This window comes from Chelmon rostratus, chromosome 22, assembly GCF_017976325.1.
Source record: "Chelmon rostratus isolate fCheRos1 chromosome 22, fCheRos1.pri, whole genome shotgun sequence".
In the NCBI taxonomy this organism is placed as follows: domain Eukaryota; kingdom Metazoa; phylum Chordata; class Actinopteri; order Chaetodontiformes; family Chaetodontidae; genus Chelmon; species Chelmon rostratus.
Genome location: NC_055679.1, coordinates 391,849 through 400,000, shown reverse-complemented (window position 1 = coordinate 400,000; position 8,152 = coordinate 391,849).

Here is an 8,152-nt window from a genome sequence, read left to right as displayed (position 1 = left end):
AACCGACAGCTGCTGCTGTCCAGGGTTATTATAGTTATTAAAACTAAGACAAAAACTAAAACTAGCAGTGAAAAAATAATTTAGTTAACTGAAATGTAAAAACTGCTTTAAAAGAAACGAAAATTAAGTAGAAAGTACAGTCCTTTGACTGTGCAATTATATGAGCCTTATCTCTTCCTATTGTTGAGACAAGCTACTTCAATGTAAAACTTTACTAAAATATATTTTTTGTGCATTCTCAGACCGTGCCTTTAACAAATAGTGGGGAAGGACAAAGCATGGAGGATGTTGAGGTGAGAGAGCCACGAGTGTTTGTGGTTGCATCATAAATTTGACATAATTCTGATAGACATAGCACTGTGCTTATATCACTTCCTGTCATCCTGTGAACAGACCATGTCTCCATCTCGGCACAACAGCCCTCCTGCTGGCACCACTGATCTGGTAGGTCCTCATACTGTCCTCCCCTCCATCATACGTGAAGCTGCATTTTGTTGTTGTTTTCTAAGTAGAGCTTGTGTGTGTTCCTGTCCGGCAGTACCAAGAAGAAGACGAAGAAGACGGAGAAGAAGACAGCGTATCTGAATCAGGGTCACACAGCACAGATGATGAGGTGAGAGAGCTATGAGCTCCAGTCACGTTTGTGGCTGCATCATAAATTTGACCCTGTGCCAACAGGACATAGAACTGGACTTTAGAGCATTTTTTCTCATGCCATAGTAGCGGACGGGGCCAGAAATTGAAGCCCCTAAATTAGACATTATCTGCTGCGAAACTCGCTCATTTCACCTACATTTTATAAATGAATGGCCAGTGTTATCACCATGTCAGCTCAACTTCCTTGTTATAGTCATCAGGGGCTTTACAAGGATGGGTAACTTTTGGTGACGTCATAGACATGCACCGCAAGAGCGCAGCTGAGAGCAGCTGTTGTTGGTAGGCTACACGGCTATTTTTGTGCAACATGGCAGAATATTTATCCGATGTAGAAGTGCCTGACGACGAGAGATGAGCGAGTTTCGCAGCAGATAATGTCTAATTTAGGGGCTTCGATTTCTGGCCCTGTCCGCTACTATGGCATGAGAAAAAAACACAGACGGATGGATCTAAATTGCTCGAAAACGGCTCCAAGCTCCACCAAAATTGTCTGGGTGAGACTATGAGCATATGTAATCCTAAAAATAAAGTCCAGGTGTCAAAAAACCAAACTTAACCTTTAATGTCACAGAAAACAGTCGCAGTTAAAAATGTGTATTTTAAAAAGAGGCTCAAGCTAAAAGTAATTTGAAAATTGGGGTTTGTATTTATGGAAGGTAAAATCTGCCAAAGTTAAGGTTAAAATCATTGCTTTAAAATGTATTTGATTTATTTTGGGTGCTTTAAATATGGGTATTTTATTCTTATTTTCAAGGTTAATTTGTAGTAGTTAAAATTTAAATTTAAAATTGGTATTTGAATTAAGTATTTGATTTTGGATTATGTTGATTGATTATGGTGTCTTGGGTTATATTTTTGTCTGAATTTCTATTTGTGTTTGTACTTCAAGGTTTTTCACCTTGTTGGCCATGATGACTTTCAAAATAAAAGAAAGAAAAGAACCAAAGTGAAATCCTGGTCATTGAATGAATTCCTGCCCAAATCTTCTGAAGCAAACCTGCCCTTTGAAGTGGGGGACGCTACTATTAAACTATTAAGTGAGAAGCACTTGACATTTTGCATTTAGGTTGCCCACAACCCCCACACCCCACCTTTATCCAGGATGTTAATTTTAGAACACTTTAATATTTTATATCTTGTACATATGAACTGATTTTCTTTATGCAATGTACTGTTTTTGCTTATTTCTTGTAGGATGTGTGTATGTTACCCATGCCATTGTATGCCAGACAATGGACAAAACAACAGTCTGCATTTGATTCTCCTACCTCATATGAATGTTTGCTATACTGTCAGATAAATAAATGTCAGAGATCACAATGTTTAATGTTGTTTTTGTCATAAAATAACATAGGTTGGCTATTGTTGGACTGTACTTTATTTGATTGTCAACAAATATGAGCCATTTAATTCACATGCCCAATGTATCAAATAGTAGCAACCAGTGGTCTATTTCAAGACCATCATTTGAATAGAAACACTTATTGTTATTCTGCTGCATAGTGTTGACTTTGTAGACTGCCTGTGAAGGCTATACTTTTACAGCTTTTTTTACAGCTATAAAATGCAGAGTGAGAGGTTAGATTACTTTACTGCAGTAAGACAGCTAGCCTTCATTAAATGTCAGTCACTTTTATAACCAGTTTCACGAGAAAGACCATGCTGGTGGACCAGCATGCAACTATACTATACTTGTGGTAATGGTAGACCAGCATGCTGGTAGTGTTGGTAATGATGCTCATCCTCCCAGCATGATTAGCAACACCAAGCTGGTCCACCAGCATCATTAACAACACCATGCTGGTCCAGCAGCATCATAAGATGGTCCACCAGCATCAGTAACAACACCATGCTGGTCCAGCAGCATCATAAGCTGGTCCACCAGCATCATTAACAACACCATGCTGGTCCAGCAGCATCATAAGCTGGTCCACCAGCATCATTAGCAACAGCATGCTGGTCCACCAGCATCATAAGCTGGTCCACCAGCATCATTAGCAACAGCATGCTGGTCCAGCAGCATCATAAGCTGGTCCACCAGCATCATTAGCAACAGCATGCTGGTCCACCAGCATCATAAGCTGGTCCACCAGCATCATTAGCAACAGCATGCTGGTCCACCAGCATAGTTATGTTGGCTCACCAGCTAAACCAGCATCAATCCAGCATAGACCAGCATAGACCAGCATGGAAATGATGCTGGTCTATGCTGGTTTTTCTAGCAGGGAAGTCCAGCTAGCTCAGAAGAGTCAGGAAATGAAGTACAACACGAGTCAGAAAGAGAAGCACCCAGTGACTCTGAACATGCAGAACATACGTCCGAACCAGCAGACACACCCGTTCCACAAACAGCCCCACCAGAATGCGATCCACTCAGTTACTTCAATTGGGACACACAAACCTGGGAACACACCACAGACTAGATGGTCACGAATAGGCTTAAGGCTGCTAACAGCAGTAATACTAGTGTGGCTATATTGTGGAGTAGTCTGGTATCTCTGGGAGACTCCCAGCCAAATTCACACTGCCAACGACACCAATCGTGCTAAGAGACATTATGTTCCTGAAACTTACATTCCATATATGATGCGTTGGGCGTACAATAACTCGATTACTATTACAATGCCCCCCAATACAACCACCACTGTAGATATTCCAATAGCACAGCTAAAAGGATTTCGGAATAATGTACCAGGGAGAGAAGCACCAGTTTCAGGCAAAGGTTGGTCAAAACATTGGTGGTATTTGACTGGACATCCTTTGACAAGGGCAGGAGACTGGAGGGATCTTATTACAACTCAAGCAGGACACTATTGGCCACCCGGTAAAGGCACTGAAGCTCAATTCTTCAAAGATAAAGTAACTTTCAGTAAACAAGGTGAACAACTTAGATTGTCTGTTTTTCTTCCCGACGGTGAAATACGTCTTCCAAATGTAACAATATCTAACACCTCCTGTTGGGGATTTAGGTTCTGGGCTTGGTCATCAGGTGCTGACCCTTACTTCCCGATTAATGTATGTGTTAATGGTACTATGAGAGCCACAGAACAACCACGGGTGAATAGTTATACACGGCAAGCTGGTATAAAAGCTGTCAGTGTGCAGCTTGATAGTGTTGATGGATGGTTTCATGTTGCAACTGGAATATCTGGTCATAGCAACAATTGGTTGCTGATGGCAGAACAAGCAGCTAATGTAACAAAAGAAGATTGTGTGATCTGTTTGGGACCAAGGCCCATACTCCAGATAATACCAGCAGTAGTTTCCAAGGAATGTATCATTGATGTAATGAATAATACTAATCCAACACACACCACATGCAAGGTCTGGGATGAAGTGTTCCCCAATACTGGACCTGCAAAGAAGAAGCCAATATTTTCAAGAACTGTGGCACGAGGTAATTTTTCTTGTATCAACAGAATTGGTAAAGGAGCACCCTTGGGAAATTTGTCAAGCTCATGGTGTACAACAGTATTGAGAGTGACCGTCTCTTTCACCCCAGTGTCTCGAGGAGACATTTGGTGGTGGTGTGGAGATGATAGGATTTTTGATCGTTTGCCAGCAAATGCAACAGGATACTGTGCTTTAGTGTCGTTGCTCCTTCCAGTGTCTATTTACCCGGTGTCTACTACACAATTGATTGATACATTATCAAGTGTAATGCCTGAGCAATGGCGTAGATATAAACGTTCTAACACCTGGTTATCTGCTGATGACCCTACTTACATAGATGCAATAGGAGTTCCACGAGGAGTACCTGATGAATACAAATTGGCTGACCAAGTTTTGGCAGGATTTGAATCTACTATCTGTTGGTGGTGTACAATTAATAAGAATGTTGACAGAATCAATTACATTCATTACAATGTTCAGAAACTTGGAAATTGGACTCAAAGTGGTTTTGAAGCCGTTCATGAACAGTTGTCAGCAACCTCACTTATGGCTTTTCAAAATAGAATAGCTCTAGATATGCTACTTGCTGAGAAGGGAGGTGTATGCGCAATGTTTGGTGAACAATGTTGTTCATTCATACCAAATAACACCGCTGCTGATGGCAGCCTAACTAAGGCAATTGAAGGCCTGCGCACCCTCAATAGCAAAATGAAAGAACATTCTGGAGTTGAAACCACAATGTGGGATTCATGGATGGATGTTTTTGGAAAATATAAAGTATTGGTGTCTTCAGTATTGATGTCATTGGCTGTATTTGCAGCAGTATTGACGATGTGTGGTTGTTGTTGTATTCCATGTTTGCGCGCTTTGCTTAATCGTCTCATCACCACAGCTATATCGCCCATGAAGCAGGACTTGGCGCAAGCGTATCCCCTGTTAGCCTTAGAACATTCAGAGATTCGAAATCAAGATAATGAGATCAGCTCGTCATATGCCAATATGATGGGGAGCCATGATGACCAACCCTTTTGTACTGCTGCTTGTGATAATATATATGAAAATTGACTATTCAATGGCAGACAGAGTAACAGAGAAAAAGTACCGGTACAGACGCGGACGCAAAAAGCCTAAAAACCAAAGAGCTCATAATGCTAACCTTCAACTTATACTAAATGAATTGCCATTTGGACCCGTTGCATTTAACAGATCTGATACATATGAACGTCTTCACTTCAACTCAGTCAATTCACCAGAGTATCCTATAATGAAGCCACCATTTAATGTTCGTGTTAAACAGCTGTTCACCAATCAATGGCAGTGGACAGAACAGAGGTATGTGCTACCAAATGGATTAGTCCTGCAGATCGGTCAGGTACCCATTACTTACATTTACGATGTAATCAAGGCATACGTATCTGTAGGCACCCCATTATATACAAAAGCTAGCTTAGAAACTGTTACTATATGCCTACACTCTGATATACTTTTCAGTACACATAGACAACTGATCACATTAGGCGAAGCAGCTGTTATTCGCTACTCACAACAATGTTATGAGAGAAATAGAACATGTAAAGACATCTTACAAATGACAATTGCTAACCGTTTCATGGGTCTTTACCAACCCTACCGAGACTTGGTGGATCAGTGAGAACGAATAACTGTTGTGACTCTCTGCACAGGACGAGATGGCTGAACCGCAAGGACAATGGTCTGATAACATGTTTCCAAGACAGGAGGACATGCCTTCTACTTCCAACTCAACTGAAATTCGGCCACCTGTCCAAGGCCTCCTACCGCTGGGGAATCGGTCCCGTGACCCACCACCGCCATACTGGACCCCGAGACCACAAGTTCTGGAGCAGCAGCCGCTGTCATCGGGAACCGAGGCTCATTCCTTTCCTCAACCTTCTCCATTCCCATTCCCACCTGATGTCCCGAGAACCCCGCTGTTGCGTCCAGCTACCTTCGTGGGTGGACCATTGCCCTACGTCCCTGTACAACCATTGGGATCTGTGGTAACTTCAATGCTGCCAAACCCCACCTGGCCGCCAACTCCGCCATTGTCTGGAATGCCTGCAATGAATGGCCCTGCTGCAGCTAGAGCTATGCAGTTTGAAGCTTCAATGGAACGAATCATGAGGCTGGGAGAGCTCAGTAATGATGAGTACCTTGCCTTGCGTGCTACCTTCCCACCTGAACGTCGTAAATTGCTGCAGGCCATACGTTTTGGTCTGCGATACCAAAGCAGGCGCCTTCAACGCCGGAGAGCTGCTCGTCAGTTGGTTTATCCGCAACCTTTGCCATACCTTCCTGACCCAGAGGAGTAATCCTAAGCGTTGGATGATTCATATGGTCATTGATCTGCCCCAATGACCAGTTTTTTTCCTTCTTATTGCCAAGCGGACTAACTTTTTCCAAACTCACAACACCTGGACTTTCATATAACTTTTGTCTTATCCTGCTGATTCACAACTACTACTGATTTAAAATTTATATATACTCAAGAATGTGTTCTGATTGACAATCATTTATTATGGTGATTTTGTAACATAACATTTAGGTTAATAGTTTGCTGCATACTAACAAGATTGTTAAGAAAAGTGCTTTGTGATGATAACATCTCATATTCACATGCAATTGTGTTCATTTGTTGCTTATTTGCTCTAGTAAAAACACTGGATGATTTTATCATACTACTGATTACTCTAGTTACCTCTTACTAAGACTATCTTTTATGTTTAAGACTACTGAATTGTTTTAGTATGCACAATTTACATTGTGTCAAAATACCGCATACCCTCTGCTGTCGTCTCAGTATTTGGCGCATTGGATCTGTGCAGTTAGTGTTTTGGTTGCAGAGGAGGTTAAACCTGCATGTATTATGAACCAATGTATTCTGCTTTTACTTTCTCGTCGTGATGCTGTCATCACGAAAGGGGGGAAATGTAGTGTCAGATCTGAGGGTTACATGACAAGATTGTGCCACTCCACTCTGTCCACTCTGTGCTCACTCTGTGCTCAGGGGCATGAGGGAGACAGACACATGAAGAGGATTTCTGAACATGTTTCTTTACTCTTAACTCTGTATACTTAAGAAATCACATCTATGTTTATTTAGTGAAATCTCTGTTTACTTAGTGAGTCGTATGTCTGTTTAGTTAGTACTATCTCTGTTTTGCTTGGCCTATGTTCTGTTATATAAATCTTTTTAAAAAATGTCCTAAGAGTTGGCTAGACACCAATAAAAACACTAGAATAGAGATAACTTGCTAAACTTAGAACAAAGCAGTAATCTGGAAAGTTCCTAAGATCCCAATAGATACTGAGGCCAGAGGGATCTCAGTGGAAAATCCCTAAAGGCTACAATGGAAAATTACCAGTAGAAATTAGGTAAGAGATTATTAATTATGCATTAAAGGGGAAGACCCCCCTCTATGTAAACACCAATAAAATCAGTGTAAAGATGTAACTTGATAAAAAGGATGTGGCCAAACTGTATGGCCAAGCCCTCTGACAAGTGTATAAAAGGTGATGCGCAGAACAGAATTTGGGCATTTTTGGCAGGACTTGCCTGGGCTTTTTGATCTGTGAAGAGAATAAAGCTCCCTGGACTCAACTCTTCTGGACTCTGACTCTTTTTTCAGACTCTGTGCATTTTTTGAAGAAAAGCTGATCTCTCCTAAGACTTAGAATTTTTAAGATTATAAGTGATAATATTAAGAGTTAAGAATTAGGCAAAGAATTATAATTTGACCCTGATCCAGTCAGTATCTGGTCCTTGGCGAGGCAGTAGGAGATCCCCGTCAACATCTCCAGAGAGGAGAAGCAGTTGTGTGGGACTGTGAGCTTGTTCTGGTGCTTCAACAAAAAAAAATCCCCTGAATTTAGAAAGCAACTCCTGGCATGGATGTGATTTCATGTTCTGCTGGAGGCAATTGAGTTGTCTTATTAATTATGATGTTACACAGCACTGCCAGGAGACAGAGACACAGATAGACACACAGCTGGTTCCTCAGCAGGATGATAACAGGCCTCTATTAGCTGCATGTTGACGCTTCCAGTCAGCGCCCAAGACGATGACACAGCAGCAACATGATCG